We start from the raw sequence: 24,923 nt of genomic DNA, 5'->3' as shown, positions 1-24,923 counted from the left end.
AGATCTTCCATCCATTGGTTCACTCCCCCAGATGGCTGCAACATCTATGGTTGGAGGGCTGAAGCTAGGAGCCAGGAGCTCCTTCTGGCCTCCCATATGGGTGGAGGGCCAAGCATTTGGGACATCTGCTGCTTTCAAAGGCACATTAGCAGGGGGCTGGACTGGAAGTGGAGCAGCCAGGATACAAACCGGTGCCCATATGGGACTTTGGCATCACAGGCAGTAGATTTACCTGCTACGCCACAACACCAGCTCCAAATTTCTAAAATTAGAGATGCTTCTTGACTTACAATGGGGTTATGTCCAGATAAAACAAAGTTGAAATATCTTAAGTGAAAAAATGCATTTAAGGTGTGTAGATGGTACAGCAGTTATGACACTACTTAGGATATCTGTATCCCATTATCAGAATGCCTGGGATTGAGTCCTAGTTCCACTCCCATTTCTAGCATCCTGCTAATGACCATACTGGGAAGCAACAAGCGATGGCTCAAGTAGTTGGGTTCCTGCCATTTACATGAGAGTCCCAGGTTGAGTTCATGGCTGCTAGCTTTGGTCATGTGCAGTCTGGCTGTATGGCCACTTGGGGAGTAAACCAGGAGATGGGACAATCTCTGCCTTTCAAATAAACAATAAAAAGTTTTTAAAACTTGAATTAAAGTACATTTAATACATCTAATCTACTGTGATTTAGCAACACAGTACACTCTAGATTACTGGTTGTGTGAATGCATGGCTGACTGAGTTGTGACTCACTGCTGAGCACAGTGAGACAGTACAGTTCTGCATATCATTAAACCAGGGGGGAAAATCAACATTTATAGTTTCTATTGAATGTATATTACTTTTGCACCATCAAGTTGAAAAACTGTTGTCAAATCATAAGTCAAAGATCATCTGGATGAATGGATGGATGGATGGATGAATGGACAGATAGATAGAAGATACATAAGCAAAAATTCTTTGGCGTCTTCAAACATTTTCAAGAGTATGAATGAATCTTGAAACCAGTTTGAGAATCACTAATCTATAACAGATCAGTAATAGACTAATCTATTTAGGTGGGTATGGATGGAAGTTTTTTGTTACTACTACTATCTCAAAAGCCTAGCAGAAAGCTTAATACATAGAAGTCTCTCAATAAATGCTTATTCAGGCATTTTTTTCAATAAATTGATTTATTTAATAAATATGTCTTCAGAGTTTCAATCTATCTGGGAAGAGACACTCAATATATAAGTTGACAAATAAATTTTAAAGATTATGGTGAGGCAGCTGTCTAGGCAATAAATGACAGGTTGCTGAGCTAGCATGGCAGCAAGGGAGATAGGGAGAAGTGAATAAAAAATATACTTTGAAGGCAAAATAGACAATTCTTTCTGTTGATTTGTGTATGTCAGACAAAAAAAAAGGGCATCAGAAATTATTCCCATACTTCTGGTTTGGACAATTGGGTAGATGGAAGTGTTTAGTGAGTCTTCAGATGCAAGTTTGTGCCAGGAAAATGCATAAAATCAACAGCTCTTGGGCTATGTAAAACATTTGAGGATCCTGAAGAGGTCTCTGTTAGGGCTCTCCAAGTCCACACATAGGTTTGTTCCATACATAGTCAGATCAAAATAAATAACTAATTTACAAAATCAGTAAAGGAAACAGTTCTTCAGTATTTAGGACTCTTGTGTATACATTCAGGACTGGGTAGGTAAATATCTTCACATACTAATTTCCATATAGTTTCTCAGTAATGCAAATCTAACAGATTTTCCTTAATAAGAAATTTACTTGTATTTTTTTAACCCTTTCAAGGAGTTTCAGGACAATGCTAAATAATTTGGCAACCAATTCTTTCACAAAGTTTGTTCTTAAATCCAAATATTAAAAGATATAAAATAATCCAAATCATTCCCAAAAGTAATTAATACCAGATTAAAATAAGCAAAGAATCACCCTGGCATGAATCAGATGTTATAAAAGGAAAACAAATCAAGTCTAACAGACAGTATTTAGGTTCAAAAGTATAAGAGTTCCTGTACCATGCAAAGAAGGCTTACTTCCCCAAAGTTGAGCTCACATGCCCCTGTCCAACAGGGCACAGGGTACCCTTTCTAACATTCAGAAGGCAAGTTATAACATGCTAACCAAAGTACTGTACTTTATTTAGAAAATCTAGGGTTATTCATCCATTTTTTCCCCTTAAACTGTTTTACTAGCCAGAGAGCTTTAATATTGAACTGAGAAAATGGTAGACATTCATTTATTCAGCTATTCAATAAACAGGTATGAAGTATCAGTTACATACAGATAGGAATACAATGATAAACAAAGGAAATGACCTAGTCTGCCTTCCTGGAGCTTATTGTCCACTGTTGAAGCAAAGAAACAAAACCATGAAGTCATAAGCTGTAAATGTGATGAAAAATACACTGTGCTATAAGCATACACCAGAGAGCTTGTCCTGTCCCAGTTAAGAGGAAAAGCATTCTATACCTAGTTAACCGTGTGCATAAAGGTTATGAAGATAGAAAGGAATACAGAGACCTGTATAGCTAAAATATAGGGAGGTATAAGATAAAATCTAGAGAAATAAAGACAAGTCAGATTCTGCAGGGCCTTTTAAGGACTGGAGATCTCTGATAATAACAACCTCCAGCACACTACAATAATTCCTCTAGATAAGACCAGCGCTCAAATCTTACCCGGAGACCCTGTAAAATGGCATGGCTTCCACTCATACTCACCTGTCAACATCACAGGACATGACTAGAATGATAAAGAGAAGTAATCTGGCTCCCACAATACAGCTCATCAGGCCAGGAGACCAAATGCATTCTTATCTGGTTAAAGATCCACCAAAAGGTAAACCTAAATGGGGGAAACATGACAATCATTGAGATAAAAAGAAATACAAATCAGAAAGAAGGAAAACATTTGGAGATAAAGAGATATAGATTTTTCAAATACTAACAATGGCCAAAATGTTCTTAAAGACAGGACTGACTAAGTTATGGCATGTAGCAGGTAATAGAAAATTCCACAACCATAAAAAAATGCAAAGGCTCTTATGGAATTATCTCCAAGTTATGTTGTTAAATAAAAAAACCCAAGGTGTTAAACAGAGAACATAGCATGCTTCATTTATTAAATATGTATTTTATATATATATATATATTTGCTTCAATGTACATGGACTTTTGAAGATGTTCACAAAACTAGAGATGCTGGTTATCTATATGGAGGGAAACTCAGGCTGGGAGATGAAAAGTAGGGAGGAAATTCTCACACAAATATACCTTTTGAATTATGAGCCATACAAATATATTCCATATTAAATGTTACAGCAAACATGTGATTTTAGACTGATACATATAAAAATTTTAATGAAAAGTAACATTTTGAAGGAAAATAAAAATGATCAAAAGTGACTACTAAAGGAATAGGTAAAAAAAAAAAAAAAAAGACTGGGAAAAAAGTCTTCTTCCAGAGAATCTCCATGTGTTAAAGCCTTCCAGTACATTTTAATGACCTTGTACCCTTCAGGCTCCAAGACATACAAACTACTATTTATTGAGAACTTCTTGTATGCTGGATACTTCATCAAGCATTATATGTATTTGCAACTCATCCTCATAACATCTATGAGACAGGCGTCCTTACACCTTCTATTTCATATGTAAGGAAACTGAAGCTCAGAGTCGCATACCTAGTACGTGACTCCAGAGGTCACACTATTCAACCACTATGCTATATAATTCTATGCTGATAAGCTGGAAAACCTTAAAGAAATGCATCAGTTATCAGGAAGGAAAAAATTACTTGAAACCACAGTTTGATTGGAAGTGTCCTTCCTTTGAATAAAGGAATAAATTATTCCAAGTCTAGCAAACTGTTTCAGGGCACTGAAAAAAGGCAGAAAATGTGCCAATTCATGGAAGTAAATTAGAAGAGTGGCTTTTAAGAACATATTTCCTACAATGAAAATCTGTTACAAGAATAGCTATCCTGTATGGGGCTCCCACTTTACCAGGTACTGGGTTAAGTGCTTTAAAAAAGATCTGGGCACCACTTGGAAAAGTTTGCCAGTTCTTCAAAAGGTTAAACATAGAGTTCCCACATGACCAACAATTCTTCTAGCTGAAAGAAAAGCATGTGTTCACAGAAAATGTCCATAGCAGCATCACTTAGAATAGCCAAAAAGTAGAAAAACCCAAGTGCCCATCAGCTGACAAATGGATAAATAAGACGTTATATCTACACAATATTATTTGACAATAAAATTACTAATACATGCCACAGCATGAGTCTGAAAACACACTAAGTGATAGAAGCCAATCACAAAAGTCCACATATTATGATTCCATTTATATGAAAGGTCCAAAATTAGCAAATCTACAGGAAGTAGATTACTAATTACCCAGGGTAAATGGAAAAGGGAATGGGAAGTGATGATGTCTTTTTCAAGTTATAAAAATATTCTACAGTTTTTTTTTTTCATAGAATTTGTTGAATTCTTTATTTAGTGTAGGGTTAATCTTTTTTTTTTTTTTTTTTTTTTTTTTTTTTTTTTTTTTTTTGACAGGCAGAGTGGACAGTGAGAGAGAGAGACAGAGAGAAAGGTCTTCCTTTTGCCATCGGTTCACCCTCCAATGGCCGCCGCGGCTGGCGCGCTGCGGGCGGCGCACCGCGATGATCCAATGGCAGGAGCCAGGTGCTTCTCCTGGTCTACCATGGGGAGCAGGGCCCAAGTACTTGGGCCATCCTCCACTGCACTCCCTGGCCACAGCAGAGAGCTGGCCTGGAAGAGGGGCAACCGGGACAGAATCCAGCGCCCCAACCGGGACTAGAACCCGGTGTGCCGGCGCCGCGAGGCGGAGGATTAGCCTAGTGAGCCGCGGCGCTGGCTTAGGGTTAATCTTATGTGTATAAAGTTAATTGAAAATCGATCTTAGTAAAAAGTAAGAATGGGAATAGGAGAGGGAAGAGGATGAAGGATGGGAGTCTAGATTGGAGGTAGGGTAGGATGGGAAAGAATCACTATGTTCCTAAATTTGTATATATGAAATGCTTGAAGTCTGTATACCTTAAAGTGCAGGTGGGAGGGAGGGTAGAATGGAAGAATCACTATGTTCCTAAATTTGTGTAGATGAAATGTATGAAGTTTGTATACTGTAAATAAAAGGTTTCTAGGTTAAAAAAAGTTCTAAAATTGATTGCACTGATGATTGCACAATTCTTAAAGCACTGAACACTACCAAACTGGGTTCTTTAAATAGGTAAATTGTATGGAATATGAATTGTATCTTGATAAAGCTGTCACTGGGGCTGGCACTGTGGTGCAGCAGATTAAAGCCCAGGCTGCAGTAAAAGCATCCTGTATGGCCCAAGTCCTTGGGCCCCTGAACCCATGTGGGAGACCCAGAAGAAGCTCAGCTCCAGCCATTACAGCCATGTGGGCAGTGAATCAGCAGATGGAAGACCTCTCTATATATAACTCTTTCAAATAAATAAATAAAAGCTACTATTAAAAATATGTATCTAGGTACATTCTTCCAACAAACTTAATGAAACTGAAACTAACATACTTGTTTTACAGATGAGAAATCTATAGCTCAGAGAGGACATTACCTACTCAAGGTCACAATCTAATTAGCTGAGAAAGCCACGGTTCAAATCTAGATCTCAGTTTATACTGCTGACTACCTCCCAACACAATCCTATGCAAATCCTGAAAATCAATACATGGCCCTCCTTTATTGAGAAAACATAAACTGATGACTAACAAGGTTCATGAAGGCAGATTCCTAAGAACAAATTAATTCCTATAATGATATCCAGCACTTCAAGCCTAGAAAAAGAGGGAATGCTGCCCATTTAAGAAGCTATAAAGTGACTTTCAATTTCAAATTGGTCTCACTTTGAGAGTACCCTGGAGGATAATAAAAACAACAAGTATCATTTATTAAATTTTACAGTGGGTCAGACCTGGCATCAAGCACTTTATGTGAATTATGTTTAGTTATAATAACACAGTATGAGGTAGATGCCATTGTTACCCAGGTTTTATAGATGAGAAGTTAGTTTCTTTCTCTAAGTTATAAACTAATGGGTGGCAGAGCTAGGAATCAAATTCAAGTCTGTCAAAGTTATAAGCCTGAGCTCCCAACCACCACTGGAGTACATTTCTAGGCTATTAAATTTGAAAGCCACAATGAAATGGATCTTTCTTGAAAGGAAGGAAGATAATAAAAGCTTGGCAAATGTCAAGAGAATACTTTCCTAAAATGTGCTCTAAGCCTGATTCACTACTTATAGGTTATATTATTCACACTTCCAAGGAACAAATAACTACTATGCTTTATAAATTGTACCACTTCAGCAATATGAGACAAAAGTCTTTCATCTTAACAACAAAGCACAGGAATTTTCATTTGAAAATAATAACAGCTAATATTGAGAACTTAAACGTGCCAGGAATGTTTCTAAGCACTTATAAATAACTATAGTCTAAGGCAGGTGCTATTAATAATCCCTTTTTTTTTTCTTTTCTTTTTTTTTTTTTTGGATAGGCAGTTAGACAGTGAGAGAGAGAGACAGAGAAAAATGTCTTCCTTCTGTTGGTTCACTCTCCAAATGGCCGTTATGGCAGGCGCGCTGCACTGATCCGAAGCCAGGAGCTTCCTCCTGGTCTCCCATGCTGGTGCAGGGCCCAAGCACTTGAGCCATCCTCCACTGCCTTCCCAGGTCACAGCAGAGAGCTGGACTGGAACAGGAGCAACCAGGACAGAACTGGCGCCCCAACCGGGACTAGAACCCCGGGGTGCTGGCGCCACAGGCGGAGGATTAACCTAGTGAGCCGCGGCGCCAGCCAATAATTCCTATTTTAAAGATAGGGAAAAGGAGGCACAGGAAAGTTGGATGACGGGGCCAAAGTCACATGCGAGTAAGTAGCCAGGATTAAGACTCAGGTCCATCTAGCTCCACCCTCTAGCATTTTCTCTCTCTCTCTCAAAAAAAAAAAAAAAAAAAAAAAAAAAAAGAGGTGGTGGTGGGTACAACATTGTGGAAGACCATTCCAATGTATTACAACCTAACAACCAAACGAGGTAGATTCATTTACTGTCTGTTTACAAGATGAAGAGCATAAGGCTCACAGTGATGTGGCCTTGTCGAAATATACTGTTAATATTTATCAGAAAAACCAAGTCTTTCTGACTCCAAATTACACTAGTCACTATACCATGAAACTCTATGCTTCAATCAGTAAGCTACAGCCTACAGGATAGCCAGTCCACTGTCTTTATACAGTCCACATATAAAATGTTTTAATCAAAATAAGGTTAAATTTTTTTTTTTAAAAAGCTATTTCATGAAATAAGAAAATCAAATGAAATCCAAACTTCAATGCTCGTGAAGTTTTATTGGACACAGCCGCACTCATGTTTTTGCATACTGTCCATATCTGCTGTCAGATTACAAGGGCAGAGTTGTGTAATTTCAAAGGCATACCCACAAAGCCTGAAATATCTGTTACTTAGCCTTTTAAAGAAAAGGTTTGCTGACTCCCACTTGTTGGAATTTAAAATCTTCCTGGAGGGAGAGAGTAAAACAAGTACCTCCACCCTCAAAAAAAGAAGAAAAAGCATGGCTTCAAAGATTAACTACAGTAGGAATGGAAACTTCCTTTCAACTTTCAAGGAACAAATAATTTTTCTGTTCCACAAAATATTCCAAGGTTTAGAAAACAGTGGAGAGCTTCCCAGATCATTTTAATTAACTGGTTCATAGAGGTTTACAATCCCTAAGCTGTTTTAATTGGAAAGAATTCTGCATAATGAAAATAATAACAGCTGACAGTTATGGGACTTTCCCCATGCTGCCAGATTTCTACTTAACCCTCCTGACAACCAGAAAAGGTAGCAGTGCCATTGTTATCCAATTCTGTAGATGAAATTGGGGCCTTGGGAGGTTAAACAAATTGCTCAATGCCCTATAGCTGGTAAGAGTTCAGGGCTCCTAACTCTTGTTTCCACCTTTAGAGGCTATAATGTAATTCTGAAAATATTAAGAGGCTGCATAATTTCCTGAAAAATATGAAGTTATAAAACCATCAAAAATTCTTTGTGGGAGGGTTTAGATTTCTGACCAACACCCACAGAGTAAATAATTATGTGCCACAAATTGATTTCAATCATAAAAAAATTGGGCTTCTCAACACATGTTAATATCCTAGCCCCATGGGTCACAATTGCACTCACCTTTTTCTTTAATCCATCATCCTGCCTCCTCAAATAAAAATATCTTAGAATTGTACCTATAAAATACATGAAAAACAAAGTCAGCATCGTTACCAGACTTTCAGCTAGTAAATCTGCAAGTCCTAATTAAACAAGCTACATCCAGGGAAAACAGAAATTGGCAAAAACTGAGCCAAAACTTAAGGGGGAAGCAATGGGGAGCGACGTGCCTATAGTAACTCACCTAAACTCCCAGCAGAGCCGTTCTGAACCAAAAATATCTCGCTTTACAGAGGTTAGCACCAGACTCTTGATACACGCTGCAACCTGGATTAACCTCACCAGCGTTACGCTAAGCGCAAGTCTCACAATCACAGGTTCCCTTCTCACGAACAGTGCGGGAAAGGGAAATCTTTAGTTATAAAGTGGATCAGCAGCCACCAGGAGCTGGGAACCACAACCCACCGCAAATGAGCTCGAGGGCATCGGGGGGAGCGGGCTGGGAGAGGTTGGTAACAGAAACCTTCTCCCGTGGGCCGCGTTCTCCCGTGGACCGCGGTAGTGGTGGCACACCACCATTCTCTAAAGCACACTGGGCTGGACACTGGGGGTTACACCTCACTGAAGCTGTTCTCACCTAAGGCCTGGAGCCTCACACCTTCGCCCAGCCAGGCGGATGCTCATCGTTCAAACGCCAAGCTCCAGGGAAACACGGGTGTGGAGTGGGTGCGGGGTGGCGGCACGGGGCGCGTGCGGCCCCCGACTTGGCCAGCTCTCCCCCTGGAAACTGGAAACCCTCCGCGGGGCCACCGACTCGGGTGGGTGAAGGAACCGAGCCTGTGCAAACTGGCGGGCCTTCGAGACAGGCCTGCGGCCCAGGAAGGACGCCGGCGGGGTCTCCACAGACAACGCGACCCTCGGGGGCTGAGGAGGCCCCCGCCTTCGTGGACGTCCACGCGCACGCGTAAAGCCTTCGCGACCGCGCAGCGGCGCCGCCCTGTGCGCATGCGCCGGGTCCCCGCCCTCGGGGCCAGGCCCAGGCCGCGAAGTCGCAGTGGCCGCTTTTCGCCTGGCGTTACCGTCTGGCGGGGCTGCGTACTCGGTAGAACCGGGACTTGTCTGTACCCCGAATCACGGTGTTTTAACGTGAAGTGCCTCGTCCGTCCGCCGAGGACTGGGATGGCGGCCGCAGCAGGCCTTTCCGGGTCGCTGAAGTGGCGCGAGCCCTGCCCTCAGGGTGTGCCGGAGCTGACAGAACGGCGCCTTTAGACGGGTCACCCTCATGGGGGTAAGTTTCAGTGTTAAATGTCAGCTTCAGAATCGTGCTTACTTATGTTTTTGAATAAGTTGGCTGTGTGGTGTAGAAAAGATACCCTGCTGGTGGCGGGAAGGGAATCGGCCCTCACGGACGCGTGCCCGCGCAATTTCCACTTCGCCCCGGATGCCGGTGACGTGGAGTGGAACTCAGGGATTCTCAAGTGGCTGAATGAATGACGCCTTTGAAGAAAGGCGTGCAGCGTCAGGGGTTACCGTTTAGTGAACGATCGGATGGATGAGCTGCGAAGTCCAACTCTCCGCTTGTCACACAGCAGCCTGGTGTGAGAAGTAGAATTGCCAAATAAAAAATACTGGCTAAATCATTAAATGTGAATTTCAGATAAACTTTTTCTTTTTAAGTGTAAGTGTGATGCATTTGGATATACTGGGTTTCTATATTTTATCTGGCACCCTAGTGATAAGGCAACGTGTTGGAGGGGGAATAATTTCATTTCTCTTAGAAAAAGAATTAGGAGCGAAAAAATGGTACCTGGAATTTATAAATAAGTACCTCCAGTTATGAAGCAAGTCCAAAGACGCTGCTTGAGAAACTGGTTTATAAAGTTGTTCTGAGAGTTGTATTTACATCATCTCAAACCTCCCACACAATGGGACGATAATTATTTTTATCTTACAACCGTGGAAAGAGGCTCAGCGCTAGGAGCTCTCTTACCCAAGTTCTCACATTTTCATTAAGCCATCCAAAAAATATTTATTATGAGCTGACTATATGCTGGGCCGGGATTTCAGTTCCACAATCTGCCTCCAAATATGGAAAATTCCAGGTTCTGCCTATTGCTCAGCCTCCCTCCCCTTCCCCACTCTAGTTGCAGTTTCCATGGTAACAAACTAAACCTGCCTCTATAGCTAACAGGAGCTAAGAGCTCTTGAAAAGGGATAAATCAGGACAACTGACATCAACCTAGCTTGGGGGGGGGGGGGATGGGTAGAATTTCCTGAAGCCCTAAAGTCTGCTGTTCCCCCATCACAACTGTTATACATGTTATATACGTGTTAGAAACTGTCCTTGTGTGGGAGCTCTGCCGTGGAACAAAGGTTGGCCATGTGGAACCTCTGAAGACCTCATGGTGTCATAGGTTGACAGTTCAGAAGCTGCTGAAACACTAGTGACCCTGACTTTGTGCATCCTTACTATTTATTAACTATCATTCAACCAAGAATGACTGGGGCTGTTGGGAGCTTCACATGTCAAACACTTAAATCCCGTGGGCATGACTGCTATCAAAACAGACATGGTCTCTTTCCTCCTTTTCCATTGATACAGTGGGACATTTATTTTTATTCTTCAATATATTCTGAAGACCCTTTAAGTGTCAAACATATGTTAGTATCTAGGGGATACAGAAATGCGGTAAAAGAAAATGCTGTTCTGCATGGACATTGCCCTGGTGGGAATGAGTTAATGCATTAAGTAGATAATCCCAAGAACAAAAAATATTTATGGAGAAGCTACTGTGGTACTAGGCATTGCTTTAAGCAAGGGAACTACTGCAGTGAAAAAAGTAGACTTGACATCTGTTCTTAAGGCACTCACATTCTGGTTTAGGAAAGATATATATATATAAAATTATTATACATATAAATATTAGAGTGTTTTCAATTACAAGAAACAGAATAACAAACTTAAATTGACTTGAATGAAAGGAATAATTTGTTAGCCTAAGTAACTGAAAATACCAGAGGTAGACTTGTCTCACCAGTATTCATGAACACAATTTATATTGTTGCAGACTCTGTAGTTTTTCTGCCCAACACTTCCTTCCCATGCTTCTTGCTACAGAAGCCTTCTTTGTTTGGGGAACCAGTTAGCATCTGAATCAGGCCTGGTCACTCCATTCTATTGCCATGCCTACAGAAATAGGTTCAGGGGTTGTCACAGGCCCCAACTGGACCTGCCAGAGACATTTTCCTGGGACTTTTTATTGGAAGCCATGAGGAATGATATCCTCTTTCCTGGGTGTCTGATCTATGCCCATCTTTTCTGCCTATTAGGGAAGAAAGCAATAGTTAGCACCCTCCACTCTCCTTTCTGATACTTTTATTAGGTAATGCATGTAATGTGCTTAGCACATGGTAAAATCTGAAAAAAATGTTAGCCAATCTTACTAGTGATTTACAGAAGGGTGAGTAAAAAGAACGTTCTTTATAGAGACTGGAATATACACTTCAGATTGAAGGTATATCAGGAGATGACTTTTGAGAGCATGAAATGAAAAAAAAAATGAAGGTATACGGTATAAAAGAATGTTTCCTCCAGGCCATGATGGAGGTTTTATGAGATATTTAGAATCATCATAGTATATACTTCTGTATATTAACATTGTGTGGACAAACCCACTCAAACATTCACTGAAACCTTCCCTGAGTAAGTGTCTGCAGAATAGAAAGTAAATTAGACATGAACATTAAGGACTACCAGAGAAGTCAAGGACTAGTAAGAGTACTGATTCTCTGAGCTTATATGACTCTCCATTTATAAGACTGGAAGAAGATGGGGCAAGCCTTATTTGCACATTGATTTATGTAAAAATTATATTAGAGCATATATAATATGCTAGGTATGTTACTAGATATAAGAGAGATTGTGTTGAACTAACTTGATGTCTTTTTTTTTTTAATTGGGACTTAAATCAAGTTACAGTCATTGGCAAACTTTCAGCAAAAGACCAGATAATAAATATTTTGGCTCTGAAGGTTATACAGTCTCTTTTGATACTATGCAATTTTGCCGATTTTTTAAAGATTTTACTTATTTTTTTAACGATTTATTTATTTCTTTGAAAGAGTTACACAGAGAGGAGAGGCAGAGAGAGAGAGGAAGAGTGAGGTGGGGGGAGAGAGAGAGAGAGAGAGGTCTTCCATCTGCTGGTTCACTCCCCAGTTGGCCACAACGACCGGAGCTGTGCTGATCCAAAGTCAGGAGCCAGGAGCCTCCTCTGGGTCTCCCATGTGGGTGCAGGGGCCCAAGGGCCATCTTCCACTGCTTTCCCAGGCCATAGCAGAGAGCTGGATAGGAAGTGGAGCAGCCGGGTCTCAAACTGGCACTCATATGGGATGCTGGCACTGCAGGCCAGGGCGTTAACCTGCTGTGCCACAGCACCGACCTTTTTATAAAACGTCAATTCTGCCATTTTATGCAAAATCTGACATAGATGTTATGGACATTAATGAGCAAGGCTGTATTCCAGTTCATTTATTGATACTGAAATTTTAATTTCATACGTCAGAAAATATTCTTTTGATTTATTTTCAACCATTTAAAGATATTAAGACCATTCTTAGTTCATGGGCCATGTGAAAATGTGCAGTGGATTTGACCTATAGACACAATTTGCCAGCTCCTGACCAAATGGGAAACATTTAAGTGTATAAGTAACTGTATTGTTGCGAACTTGTTTTGCCTTGTGGAGTTTATCACTCCCTTCAGGAAGTACGTATTCTTTCCTGAATGGAGGGATTGAGAGCATGAAATGAAAAAAAAAAATGCATGTTTTTTTTATCATTTTTTATAGACTCGTTTTTCTCTTTTTTTTTTTTTTTTTTTTTTTTGGCTTGTTTTTCACCCAATACTGGGTGTCTGAGAGATCTTTCCAAGCCACATGGCTTCAAAGACTAACCTTGAGTCCTCAACCATAAACTTTCTTCTGGATTCCTAAACATTTTATGAGGGTACTTCAAACAAAAATGGGAAATGGAATAAAAAGATTAAGTTTATTTGGTACAGAAACATTTTAAAATCTATGGATGGCTTTTTTCATAATATATACATTTCTTTATCTTTTTGAAGTCCCCTCATAGGCGTGGATTTCAACTTCTTGCACTAAAGTAAACTGATCTTTAAATTTCATTTTTATGAACTTTTTGAAGTACCCTCATATCCACTTACTACTTGGACATTCAACCAATAATCCATCCCAAGAAAAATTCAAAAGTGATCTATCAAGGCTGCCCCAACCCTCCCTTTAAAAAATTCCTGCTACTTAACAGTTCTTTCTATCTCACAAAAGGTGCCACTGGTTGTATAGGCCAAAAATCTAAATTGACTCCTCTCTTCCTTAATCCCAGCTTCAAATTCATTAGTCCTCTCCCAAGAATATATTATTTACCTCTCCTGAATCACGCAATTCCTGCCTTCTCTGACCAGTCTTTCAAATAAATAAATAAATCTTTTTTTTTTTTTTTAAGTCAGAGTTACACAGAGAAAGGAGAGACAGAGAAAGAGAAAGAGGTCTTCCATCCACTGGTTCACTCCCCAATTGGCCACAACGGCCAGAGCTGCGCCTATCCGAAGCCAGGAGCCAGAAGATTCTTCCAGGTCTCCCATGTGGGTGCAGGGGCCCAAGGACTTGGGCCATCTTCTACTGCTTTCCCAGGCCACAGCAGAGAGCTGGATTGGAAGTGGAGCAGCCAGGTCTAGAACCAGTGCCCATATGGGATGCCAGCTCTTCAGGCCAGGGCGTTAACCTGCTGTGCCACAGCGCCGGTCCCTCTGACCAGTCTTAACCTCACTGGTCAGTTACTTCCTGCCTAGGCAGGGTGTTGGTTTGCAAATGCTTCTGTTACAAGGAACTACCTACTGTGTGGCTTAGCCAGCAGAAACTTAACTGTTCCGCAGTTCTGAAGGTTGGAAGTCCGAGGGAAAGCTGTCAGCAGGGTTGGTTCACTCTGAGGGCTGTTAAGAGAGATTATGTTCCAGACCTCTCTACCACCTTCTGTTTTTGCTGGTAATTTTTGGTATCCATTGGCCATCACCCTGATCTCTGTCTTTATCTTCTCATGGTATTCTCCCTGTGTGCTTGTCTGTAGCCAGATCTTCTCCTTTTCAATAAGGACCCTTTTTACTCCAGTATGAATCTATCTTGATTAATTACATATACAACAACCCTGTTTAGAAACAGTTTCTAGGTAAGGTCTCAGTGAGGTCCTAGGGGGTGAAGACTTCAACATGAATTTTTAGGATGGAGGAGGAAATTAAATTCATCTTTAAAAAGTCTCTTTTTATGGTCTCTGTGCCTCCAGTTCTCTCCACTTCTATTCACTCCCCAGCCTAAGCAAGACTGAACTTTTAAAACTCAGATGGGGTCCTGTGTGAGTTTTTGTTTGGGATTTTAAGGCCTGTTTTTTCTTGATTCCAGGAAAAAGAACTACCCAGATCCCCTTTGCCTTATTCTTTTTTTTTTTTTTTTTTTTTTTTTTTTTTTTTTTTTTTATTGACAGGCAGAGTGGACAGTGAGAGAGAGAGAGACAGAGAGAAAGGTCTTCCTTTGCCGTTGGTTCACCCTCCAATGGCCGCCGCGGCCGGCGCGCTGCGGCCGGCGCACCGCGCTGATCCGATGGCAGGAGCCAGGAGCCAGGTGCTTTTCCTGGTCTCCCATGGGGTGCAGTGCCCAAGCACCTGGGCCATCCTCCACTGCACTTCCCTGGCCACAGCAGAGAGCTGGCCTGCAAGAGGGGCAACCGGGACAGAATCAACCTGGTGTGCCGGCGCCGCTAGGCGGAGGATTAGCCTAGTGAGCCGCAGCGCCGGCCCCCCTTTGCCTTATTCTATGTGGTGAGGATGGAAGCTTCTGAGTGGGTGAGCCAGAGTGCTACCTACAATCAAGGCTTGCTCTCATGCACCTCCTCTTCACTTCTCTAGTTCTTCCTTCTCAGGGACCCAGTTCTTTGAGAGGAGAGCAAAAGGGCATGTGGTAAACGATGGCATTACATCCTACTACCACTAAACTGAGCTGTCCTTTCTGTCTCAGATAGGGCTGTTGTAGTGGGCTGAATGATGGCACCCAGAAAGATATGTCCATGTCCAAATCGCTGGAGCTTGTGGACCCTTATGTGTAAAAAGGTTCTTTAGTGATGTAATTAAGTCTAGGACCTTGATAAGAACTCATTCAGGATTACCATGGTAGGCCCTACATCTAATAACAAGAATCCTTACAAGAATGAGGCAATAATAATGTATTACATACATGATTGTTGCTAAAAGAGTTGATTCAAGTGTTCTCACCACACACACACACACAAAATGGTGACTATGTAAGATAATGGATGTGCTAATTAGCATAACTGTGGTAATCATTTCACAATGCATATGTGTATCAAAGCATCACATTGAACACCCTAAGTATTAACAGATTTTGTCAATTATATCTCAATAAAACTGGAAAGGGTCATTTGTAATCCAGTGAAAAACACAAGATGATGTGTTCTCAACTGTTCCAACGGCAGATTACCATAGGATTATAATTATTGCTTGTTAATTTACATTTTACAGAATTATTGGAAAAAAATGTTGCTTTCATAAATGAAGAAAAAATAGTGATGCAGATAGACATTAGAAGTACAAAAGAGGAGTCTAGGTAGAGGTGGAGACAGTGTGCCTTCAGCAGAAAACTTGCTAGAGGTCTGTCATCCATCCTAAATCTAGGTCTTTCCCTCATGGAGGTTGCAAGACCTTTGAAAATTGTCCACCCCGTGTTGAAGTGATAGACCTGTGGGAAGGGGAAATACAGTCTTGTTTCACTTCAGGACTGGGGTGAATTCTGAGAACTGAATAATTAGGCAGTTTTTTTCCTCTGTGAACATTGCAGAGGGTACTTACATGATCAAATGTGACTAAGATGTTGATATGCAGCATAATCTTAGGGGACCACTGTAGTGTATGTGGTCCATTGTTGATCAAATTTCATTATGCAACACACGACAGGCACTTCCCTGTCCTAACCAGAGCGTGATGCTTTGTTCTAGACGTTAGCAAAGAGAAACCCAGAAGCCAGTGCACTCCGCACACATGTCTGAATACTAGAGAGGATTTCAATTGCCTGTGACCAAAGGATTGTAGCATTAATTAGCCAATGAAAAAAACAGGAGAGGTCACCATAGAAAAAAAGTACTATTTTTATTTTTTTAAAAAAGACTTATTTATTTGAAAGGCAGAGTTATAGAGAGGGGAGAGGGGAGAGGGGAGAGGGGAGAGGGGAGAGGGGAGAGGGGAGAGGGGAGAGGGAGAGGGGAGAGGGAGAGGGAGATGTTTTCCATCTGCTGGTTCACTCCCCAAATGTTCACAGCAGCTGGAGCTGGGCTGATCCAAAGGCAGGAGCCAGAAGATTCTTCTAGGTCTCCCACGTGGGTGCAGGGGCTCAAGGACTTCGGCCATCTTCTGCTGCTTTCCCAGGCCATAGCAGAGAGCTGGATCAGAGGAGAAGCAGTCAGGACTCAAACTGGCACCCATATGGGATGCCAGCAATGCAGGTGGTGACTTTACCCACTATGCCACAGTGTATTATGTTTTAGAATCTTTGGTGCATACTTTTCTCCCTGCCTTTTGAAAAATGTCACTTTTCACTGTGTCCCACAAACTGCGTAGCCGGCCCGACCCTCCTTTCAGATATTAACCTCTTGTATCCCAAGGGGCAGAAACACTTTGTTTTATCTCCTTCTGAAACTTTTCTGCCATTAAGTGCACCCTTAACCGTGATCCTGGTGTTGCAGAGATCTCACCATACACATAAATTTCACTGCATATTTTTTTAGGGGCTCAAGGCAGAAACATGGGTGTTGTCTTTGTCAGCTTTCTGTCCACACCTGGCCTATCCCGTCAATCGCCGGTTCTGCCAAATCTGCCTCCTAAAATAACTCTTTCATCAGTCCTTACCTCATGGTTTCCAATACGGGAAGGCCATTGCTACTCCAGCTTGAATTCCTTCTATCACATCTTGTCTCCCCTTGCTTTTCTTTTAAAGTGAAAATCTACATCCTATCCTCCAAAAGATCGCTGGGGTCCTTTAGCTGAAGACCCAATTCCTGATGGAGTTTTACACAGAGTACAGACTCACCAGTTCTGTTTGGAAGGTCCTTGTAGTTTCAGTTGCCTTTTTTAAAAAATTGGTGAGCGTAGAGCATATCTGAATGTGGCTGGCAGCTATGTTTGATCACCTTCTGCATCCTGTTACCATTCCAGACAGTGCCAGTCACTCTGTACTTATGTTCCGGGGTATGTGTGGTTGGTGGATTTTAAACACAGCAAGGTCACAGATAACAGTGAAACCCTTTTTATTGCTTTGTAGTTAGGATATATTTTGGTATTTGTTTCAACAAGCAAGAGTCAGATCCTTTTTCTGTGCTGGACACTCTGAAAACGAGTGAAGACAAAGATGGAAGAAAAATGTGAAAACCAGGATCCATCCATTTATGCTCCAGGTAGACTGTTACCAGGGACATATGCATCTCTGGAACATTGGACATGGTGTGCCCTTGCAAGGGAAAGCTTTTGTTGTCTCCCCTTCTATAAACCATTAATTGCAAAGTATGTGTCGTTTAACTTCAGCCTGGTTTTAGCTCAGGATTCAAGGGAACATTCCAAAGTAGGATGTAGGTCAGGAGTCCCCAGTTGAAAAATCAGCCCTAGATGGACATTTTAAAGTTTCCTCTGTTTAGAGACCATAAACTTCATACAGAAAGTCCCCTACCTGCCACCCATCTCCACATTCCTATATCTTCCCCCAAAAGATCATCATCTCCCTCCATCCCAAACTATTTATTTATTTGAAAGAGTTACACACAGAGAGAAGGAGAGGCAGAGAAAGAGAGAGAGGTCTTCCATCCGCTGGTTCAACCCCATGTGGTTGCAACAGCCGGAGCTGCGCCAATCCGAAGTCAGGAGCCAGGAGCTTCTTCCGGGTCTCCCAAGTGAGAACAGGGGCCCAAGGACTTGAGCCATCTTCTACCACCTTCCCAGGCCATAGCAGAGAGCTGGATTGGACATGGAGCAGCCTGGACTGGAACCGACACCCATATGGGATGCCAGCACTTTAGACAGCAGCTTTACCTGCTATGTCACAGTCATCCCAAACTTTTTACAGCTATGTCTGTGTTGCTGCTGTCTCTCCCTGGTCATCTGCTGCAAGCTCCTAAATATTCTCCCTTTTCTGTGCAGTCACCTTCTACCTTTTCCACAAACAACAACAACCACGAAGAAAGTTTGACTGTGTGATCCCACTCCTTCCTCAGGGCATCACTATGGCTGTTGCCCCCATACAGATAAAGTCCAATTGGTTAACATGGCCCCCAAGGACCTTCAGGCCCAGCCTCTCCCCAGGTCCAGCTGCATCTTTCCCTTACCTCTCCCTGCCCCCAGATCTCTATACTGGGGCAATCATGGTAATGTGAAATGGTAGACTTAGGTAATGTTATACTTAGGTAACCCGAGTTACCTAAGTATAGGGGAAAAATATTTCTTGTCCCCAGCATTTTGGATAAGGGCTACTTAACCCATACTACCTATAGTGGCTAGGTGCTGTATTCTACCAGAATTGTGTTTCTCAGAATCCTTTCCTCACTGTGGTCTGGGCTAGGGCTGGCCACCAGAAAGGTTTGCCTGAGATAAGGAAGGCATGAGTAAAGGAACAGTCAAATTTGTATTTAGAAGTAACACATCAGGACAGGTGCTGTTGCAGCTCATGCATATTTGTTGGCTCACCTAATAGTGCATGAGGGCACCTTTAACCCCTACCAACTTCTCCTGGGTCAGGTGCATGTTTACGTCCTAGTAGAAAGGCTCCAGGGACTACGGCAAGATGCAGCATTGTCTCAGTCTGTGATAGGCTGATGCAGGTCAGTCCATCCTTGTGGACTCTAGGTAATCCTCACAAGTCTGCTTAGCCTTGTGCCCCCTCAGTTTACCTTTTCACCTACAGGTCCAACATCAAACACAGGACCCAAGGTTTTGATAAACTGTTGAACTACCTCCTACAATGGCAGAAGGTCAAATTCCTATTTCAAAAAAAATCCTTCATTCTATGTCAGCCCTGGTGATTCTAGCTCCTCTGATTGGACCCCATCTGTTTCTCAATGTCTCTTATACTTCTGCTGCAGATCTCCCTCCTAACCTCTGGTTACACATTCATCCTGTTGCAACTGGACTTTCATTTGGCTCTGGCTTATCTTAAGAAGATTGACTGCACACCTTGCATCTGTTTCTTTACAGTGTTTATTAGATGATTTCAGGGTGCCACCAACCCACCTAGTCACCAGCTCAGAAGGCTGGGAACCATCTTTGATGCCTCTGTCCCCTCATGTGCATCCGATCTCCAAGAGAAACCTGCTTGTCTACCACCTCTCCTCCCATTCTCTCCATTTCCATTGCTACCTCTCTTAGCTTCTAAGCTTCTGTCATCTCTTCTCTATTCAAGAATGAAATTTCCTTGTTGGCTCCTCTGCCTCCATTTAGTGCCTCCCCCAATCTATTCTTTGCCTGTGGCTAAGGTCACCTTTCAAAAAACTGCAGTGGGTCAAAGTACATTGGGGATGTCTAGGAAGAGCCAGACGGAAGACAAGACCCCTCCTCTGTTTCTGAGCTGAGCAGGAGTGAGGGGGGATGGCATAGAATGTGAGTCAGGACAGTGCCAGGTGAGGCTTGCCTCTGCCTGTCCTTTATCTCATACCCAACCGTTCTTGGAGAGGAGGTGCACAAGTGTAGAGCCCCTGAGAATCTGCCAACCCTGCCTCACCTGGGTTTCTCTCTGAAACTGCCTTTTTTTCTTCAGAGTGGACACCTTTGGGTTCACCTGAAATTCTTTCACTAGCCACTGAACACATAAACGTGTTCCTTATCCTTTGGTCATCCCATGTAGGAATAGAGGTATCATTCACAATTGTTCACTCTCTGCACCTGGCTCATCCAGTCAATCTCCGATTACTGTTAGTTTTGCTTCTCTCTCTCTCTCTTTTTTGTAATTAGAAACTTTATAAGAACAAAAAATGGAAATAATGCAAATTCCATCAGCAGCTGATTATATAACCAGATTGCTATGTATGTTTAAAATCAACATCCCTGAATTGTGAAAAAGAATAAGCCACTGATATATTCATCATCGTGTTTAAATCTCAAAAGCATACTGCTGAGGGAAAGAAGATAAACATAGAAGACTACATATTCATTCTCAATAATTTCATTTCATGAAATTTTAGAAAAGTTGTAGCTGGTCTGTAGTAACATATAGAAAAGTTATAGCTGGTCTGTAGTTATAGCTGATCTGTTGGCGTGGAAGAGGAGAGATTTAACTACAAATATTCTTTTCTAATTAAAAAGTTTTAACTGACAAAATATATACATATAAATATATCACTGACAACGTGTAGGTTTGAAATATGTAAAGATTGTATACTCAATTTTGCCTCTGAAAATAACCCTTCAATCAGACCTTATCTCACCAGCTTTCAGGGGTATCACTCCACACAAGGCAACCAAAATCTCTCTCCCTTGTCATGCTTCTAGCCCCTGAATTGTGCCCCCACAAATCCATACACTGAATTTCTAAATCAGTGTCTTAGATATAAGGCTATATTTGGAGATGAGGTCTTAAAAAAGATAATTTAGTAAAATTGAGGTCATTATGACAGACCCTAATCCAACATGACTGAAGTCCTTATAAGAAGAGATTAGGACACACACATGCACACACATACACACACACAGAACTCATGGTTATATAATATGAATATGGTCTTCTGCAAGCCAAACAGAGAGGCCTCAGACAAAACTAACCCACTTGGCACACTTATCTAATACTTGCAGTCTTAAGAACTGTGAGAAAGTAAATATCCATTGTTTCTGCCATCTACTCTGTGGTGCTTTGGAACAGCAGCCCCGGTAAATTAGTGCACCCCTACTATGCCTTCCAGTTGCCCTTAGATAAATTCCACATCCCACTACGTGAGCCACATCAACCTTGATGATCTGTCTCTTTGTCCTAGATGTCATCTTCAAACTCACCTCCTGGCTCTCTACATTTCATCTATAACGGCATTCCCCCCACTCCCTTTTTTGGAGTATTCATTTTTCCTAAGATTTGCCTAAACTTGTTGCTCTTTCTTCCTTACCTTCCATTTATATTAACTTGGCGTCTGTAAACTTGATGTCTTAACATTTGCCCTATGGGGATATGTTGAACCTTGTTATTGGCACCCTAATAATACGCCTTAGTCACCTTGCCTTGGTTTCCTACCTTCCTCACTGCCACCCCTTCTTGGAATGAGTCCTCTTCCAAGAGGGCATGCCTTTCAAATACAAACCAGCCCATCCATCCAGGGCCAACATCCCTACGGACCTCCTTTATTGAAGTCTTATGCTCAGGGCCACTAGGTACCAGCTGTAATTATCTCCAAAGCTAGGTATCAGGAAGCTAAAGACAGCCCCTATGCCAGGTAAGACCTGAAATTATTCAAACTGGCCAGTCATTAACTTCCTTACTCTATTTTGCCTATTCTTCCTCATAGAAACCAAAATGAAGACTTTTGACCACAGTTCCTCCTTCTATTCCTGCCTCCTATCCAATTCTCGTTCTTCTAAATGTGGCTCTACATGGTGTACTGTGTCCCTTCTCTTGAGAATTATGAGTAATAAACCATATTTTCAAGGTATGTTGTCTCCTGACCGGTTGGCCTTGCTATACCTAATTTTTATTAATGTGCTGTCATCTAGAACTCATTCTTTTATCACATTACTTCTCAGTAGTTTTACTTCTACCTCCCTAGAACTGCTCTGCTCAAAATCCATTGTGTTTTCAGATCAAAGTGGTTACTTCTGTGAGATCAGATTATGTAGTTTCACTGTGGTGATCAATACAGTTGACCTCTTCCTCCTTCTTGAAGACATATTCTACTAGTACCTTCTTAGATCCTCTAATCTCCTGATTTTCCTCACCTCACTTTCTAGTTCCTCTCTTTTCTCCTTTTAGATATCAAAGCTGAAAGTGTACATATCCTTTGACTCATTCATTCTCATTCAAAGATTTCCAAATGACTATCCCAAGAATGCATAATGAACAAGTAATGATAATTTGTGTCTGGCGCTGTTGCTTAGTGAGTTAAAGCTGCAGCCTGCAGTGCTGACATCCCATATGGGCCCCAGTTTGAGTCCCAGCTCTTCCACTTCTGATCCAGCTCCATACTAATGTGCCTGGGAAAGCATCAGGATGGCCCAAGTCCTTGGGCCTCTGCATCCACGTGGGAGACCTGGAAGAGGGTCTTGGCTTTGGCCTAGCCCAGCCCCAGTCATTGGCAGCCATTTGAGGTAGGAACCTTCTCTCTGTAACTCTGCCTCTCAAATAAATAAAATAAATCATTTAAAAAAAAAGTGAAAGAATTGGGGCGGTGCTGTGGCACAGCGGGTTGACGCCCTGGCCTGAAACGCTGGCATCCCATATGGGTGTCAGTTTGAGACCTGGATGCTCCACTTCCAATCCAGCTCTCTGCTATGGCTCGAGAAAGCAGTGAAAGATGGCCCAAGTCCTTGGGCCCCTGCACCTACATGGGAGACCCGGAAGGAGCTCCTGGCTCCTGGCTTTGGATCGGCACAGCTCTGGCTGTTGTGGCCAATTGGGGAGTGACCCAGCAGATGGAAGACTCTCCTTCTGCCTCTTCTCTCTCAGTGTAACTCTGACTTTCAACTAACTAAATAAATCTTTTTTAAAAAAGTGAAAGAATAAGAATTTCCAGCATTTAACAGGTGCTTACAATAATGTGTATTGCTTATGTATATGAGTGCATTTAGATGGGCAATTAAGATAATGTTCAAGTTTCACAGTCTAGTGGGACCACAATCATTGTGAAAGTCAAGGCTGAGAAAAGTTCCCCCATATGCTGTAAAGGATCGATTTATCTTCAGACAGTGAAACAAGTAACTATTAGAATCAGTTTTAAACCCATTCAAACAATTAATGACAGGCTGCCTCAGCAAACATGCTTTTCCAAGCCAGTCACCTTGCTTTGGTGAGTCTATCCTGTCAAAGATGGACTCACTCGTAAGCATGCCTCTGGTTGCCAACCAATCAACAAGGGTCTCATTTGAGAGACTACTATTCTATAGATAATGCCAACCCCCTTCTGTCTCTGAAAGCCTGACAGCTCCTGAATTCCATGCTGGCCCCAAGCCCTTTATAAAATCAGACCATCCTGTACAGAGGGACTGCCTGCTTATCATAGTTCTCTCTTATAATGGAAAGAACTAAATTCAGCCTTGTACTTTTGTTTCAGATATTGAGTAGCTGCTTGCTGTGACTGCCATAACAAAATACCACTGGCTGAGCAACTTAAACAATATAAATTTATCTTCTTACAATTCTGAAGGCTGGAAGTTTAAAACAAATGTATTGGCAGGGTTGGTTTCTTCTAAGGCCTCTTTCTTTGGCTAGTAGGTAGCCATATTCATACTCACATGTTCAAATGGTGTGTGTCTGCAATCCAATCTCCTCTTTTTATAAGGGCCCTAATATTGGATTAGAGTCAATTATATTTTAATTTAATTACCTCTATAAAGACCCTGTCTTAAAACTCAGTTACATTCCGAGAGACTAGGGATTAGGATGTCAACCTCTGAATTTTGGGAAGACACAGTTCAGCCTGTGGCAGAGTAACAGTCACAATGTGCTTTGATGAAGTAAATATACTATATTTATAGTTATTGGTTTTTCCTACATTTCTAATCTCTCCATGTTTTCCTGGAAATGTGTTTCTTTCTTCCAGTTTGAGATGTGAAGTCCTTACTATAACACTTGATTTTTTAACTTATGCCATTTATTCTCTATAATGAGCCAAATTTGCAGCATATAAGTTCCAATATCTTGGGTTGCCCAGTCATTGCTTGCCTACCCTACCCTCCCTGGGCCAATAGCAACTTGGGGAATTTCATGTTCCTTGAGAAAACATAATATGAAGAACCTATGGATAAATCATGCTCTATCCTTTGCTTCAGGATGTAATTAGCTCCAGGGACTTGGCATCACTTCTTTCTATGAGTCCTGTCCTCCCCATTAGAAAGTGAAGACTGGGCTGGCGCTGTGGCGTAGCAGATAAAGCTGCCACCTGTAGTGCCAGTATCCCATATGGGCTCTGGTTCAAGTCCTGGTTGCTCTACTTCCAATCAGGCTTTCTGTTATGGCCTGGGAAGGCAGTAGAAGATGGCCCAAGTCCTTAGGCCCCTGCACCCACACGGAAGACCCGGAAGAGGCTCCTGGCTTCAGATCAGTGCAGTTCTAGCTATTGCGGCCATCTGGGGAGTGAACCAACAGATGGAAGACCTCTCTCTCTCTGCCTCTCTTCTCTCTGTGTAACTCTGACTTTCAAGTAAATAAATAAATCTTTAAAAAAAAAAAAAAAGAAAGTGAAGACCTGCAAAGTGAATGCAACAAGACTAGAACAAGCTCTGCATCCTACATTTTCCTACATTTCTAATCTCTCCCTTGGTATTCAAGGCCAAGTACACTGGCAGCGGCAGCCCTCGGCCCCTCTGTGCCCTGTGGAATGGCAGCATGGTCCTTGGTCATACTTCCAGGAGAAATTTGTTGTTGCCCATAGCCAGTC

General features: G+C 41.9%; 1 protein-coding gene and 1 long non-coding RNA gene across 4 annotated transcripts in view; one reads left to right on the top strand and one right to left on the bottom strand.

Moving 5' to 3' along the window:
• Positions 1-9,143, bottom strand: part of PEG3 (paternally expressed 3) — a 60,131-nt gene extending 50,988 nt beyond the window's left edge. For 2 of the 3 annotated variants that reach the window (XM_051837196.2, XM_051837198.2), the window contains exons 1-3: positions 8,869-9,142; positions 8,253-8,308; positions 2,739-2,862 (exon numbers count right to left, since the gene is read on the bottom strand). The gene's annotated coding sequence lies outside the window, so the exon portion shown is untranslated. Of the gene's footprint in view, positions 1-2,738; positions 2,863-8,252; positions 8,309-8,868 lie in introns of all 3 variants that reach the window. The other variant, XM_051837183.2, reaches the window with a different exon arrangement.
• LOC108175806 (uncharacterized) overlaps positions 8,575-24,923 on the top strand; it is a 227,368-nt gene continuing 211,019 nt past the window's right edge. Inside the window, exon 1 of the long non-coding RNA XR_007916015.2 lies at positions 8,575-9,519. This is a non-coding gene — a long non-coding RNA (uncharacterized lncRNA). The remainder of the gene's footprint in view (positions 9,520-24,923) is intronic.

The sequence above is a fragment of the Oryctolagus cuniculus genome, chromosome 18, assembly GCF_964237555.1.
Source record: "Oryctolagus cuniculus chromosome 18, mOryCun1.1, whole genome shotgun sequence".
NCBI lineage: Eukaryota > Metazoa > Chordata > Mammalia > Lagomorpha > Leporidae > Oryctolagus > Oryctolagus cuniculus.
Note: the sequence above shows the minus strand (reverse complement) of the source record. Positions and strands in the feature narration are given on the sequence as shown.